General features: G+C 38.6%; 1 protein-coding gene across 1 annotated transcript in view; it reads left to right on the top strand.

Annotated features, from left to right (window-relative positions):
- Positions 1 to 1,422: 1,422 nt before the first annotated feature.
- LOC144973722 (extracellular serine/threonine protein CG31145-like) overlaps positions 1,423 to 2,500 on the top strand; it is a 37,175-nt gene continuing 36,097 nt past the window's right edge. Inside the window, exon 1 of the mRNA XM_078916554.1 lies at positions 1,423 to 1,476. The gene's annotated coding sequence lies outside the window, so the exon portion shown is untranslated. The remainder of the gene's footprint in view (positions 1,477 to 2,500) is intronic.

The following is a 2,500-nucleotide window of genomic DNA, read 5'->3' as shown; positions in this document are numbered from 1 at the left end:
TGTCATAACATTTTGATTCGAAACTTTGTAATGTTCAAATAAAAATTCCATAAGCTAAAGCTTTAAAATCTCTCCATGGCGACACAAAACGTTACAATGTTGATAAGAGGGAAGAATATGGAGGTTATTCCTTCATTAGTTTTTGTGAAAAATTTGCCACAAGATTTTTACACTATTTTATGCCAGACCCCCCAAATCGGGTATCAACACAGATAATGTATATTTTATAAACCAAAAATGCTGTTTTTTAAAAACATATATTGACAATACAGAACGATTAAAACCGTCCAATGAAGGTAATTAAATTTTGTTTAGAAAAGCTGGATACAAACCGCCCCTTAAACTAATTATTTCTCCAGCTGATCAGTATTATGTCGGACCAGCTGGAAAATTAATTAGTTTAAGTGGCGGTTTGGACCAGATTGTCATGACATGCTTTCTCATGCATTGGTAGACTCAAATAAGGACAGGGTTATTGATTTGACCAATTTCATACTTCTTATTTCTATGTGGTTTTGTGGTATGACACTCGCTTTCGGATCGGAAGGTCCTGGGTTCGAGCCTCGGCTCATAGTTGTGTCCTTAGAAAGGCTCTTTACTCACTTTCTCCCACCGTACTCAGGTGTAAAATGAGTACTTGGCCGTTAACAGCGTTGTCTTTGTCCGAAAAATTGTAATATCGCCTAACAGGCGTCATGTCCCGTCCTACATGTTAAATGTTGCTGTTGACCAGGGACCCCTTGTAAAGAGCTTTGAGCACATTTAGTGGATATTGCTCTATATTGAGCTTTTTTATATAGCGCAATATCCACTTAACGTGCTCAAAGCGCTTTACAAGGGGTCCCTGGTCAACAGCAACATTTAACATGTAGGACGAGACATGACGCATGTTAGGCGATATTACAATTTTTCGGACAAAGACAACGCTGTTAACGGCCAGGTACTCATTTTATACCTGAGTACGGTGAGAGAATGTGAGTAAAGAGTCTTTTCCAAGGACTCAACTATGCGTCGAGCGAGGCTCGAACCCAGGACCTTCCGATCCGAAAGCGAGTGTCATACCACTAGACCACATAGCCGCTAAGCTCAATTTTTAATTTTAATATCAAACCGGATACATCCAGACAGATCTAGCTTCTATAAACAAGACGTATGTATCAATAGTCACGTTGCGGATAGACACCATCGGTATCGGATTTCCCGATCTTGCCAGCATTTTTTCCTTATTATGACGATCGTGAAAGAAAGCCATCGCTCCCCCTCCCCACCTCACCCACCCACCCCACCCAACCACCCACCCTTTTCCACCCCCGGGTCGAGCAGTCAGCTGGAGTGATGAGATGACGATTTAGTAATCCTGTAATCCCGATTTTTACCAATCATCGACTGTCTATCTGTTATTTAGATTCAACATGAGTGATTCTTTTCTTCAGTTGGTGAGAGGATGTGTGGGCTGATATTATGATTATAAAAATAGTAGGCTTGTTAATTGGAAAATGGGAAATAATACAACGTCGAATAACAAATATGTGACCCCTCGCCTCAAAACGGTATTAAGTCGGGATGGTTAAAACATTGAACATTCAATTTATAACCAGAAATATCAGACTTGTGTTGAGTTTGTATGTTTTATTGAGGAGAATGGATACCATGTTTTAGGGTGCTAATGCCAACAATTTATATTTTTGACCAGTTTAACATTTAATTCGGCTTTTAAGCATCTGGTTCATCCCAACATAATACCGTTTTGGGACGATGGGTCACATATGCGATTGTATTTTAAATGAAATATTGATATACTGGCTTTGGCAACGAAGCGCATTTTCCACTATTTATAATTCATCTGGATGTTTGTGGTATGTCATCTGGATGTTTGTGGTATGTCATCTGGATGTTTGTGGTATGTCAGAAGTGAAAGATTGCTTTTTGACCTTTTCACACTACCAGTAGTGTCGTTTGAATTTGCTTTCATATCAAGTTATTCTCCAACGAGATGTGCTATGGTCCAATTGTGATGGATTTGTCATAGAATGTATTATCATCTTTTAAATTATTCATACATCTTTAAATTGTGAAAATAACTAATCTCGTAAATTAAGAATGTGCACGTAATTCACAATAGGGAATGAGGGGCGAGGACGAGAGACGCATGCGCACAACCAACATGACGTTCTCTATCTAATAACCTTTCCGCCGGTGACGTCACAGACTATGGGTGACGTCCAATCAAGGGACGCTACTCTTCCGCTAATTTCATTCCCTATATGATATGATAATAAATGATATTGTATTGAAATATCCATACTGGTGGGAAAGAAATGTTTACTTTTGTTTTAGAAAATGGAAAATAAACATAGAATTTAAAAAGAAAATTTGGGATCAGGCACTGGTGTAAAATTAAAATCTAAAAACATTTCTATAAAACAGTATCAAATAACGCAGAAAAAAAACACACACACGCACACGCACACACGCACACACACACACACACACACGTGCG

The sequence above is a fragment of the Berghia stephanieae genome, chromosome 5 (assembly GCF_034508935.2).
Source record: "Berghia stephanieae isolate SIO BIC M18660-M18661 chromosome 5, UCSD_Bste_1.3, whole genome shotgun sequence".
Lineage (NCBI taxonomy): Eukaryota > Metazoa > Mollusca > Gastropoda > Nudibranchia > Aeolidiidae > Berghia > Berghia stephanieae.
The sequence above is the reverse complement of the archived record's forward strand: the minus strand, read 5'-3'. Positions and strand labels throughout refer to the sequence as shown.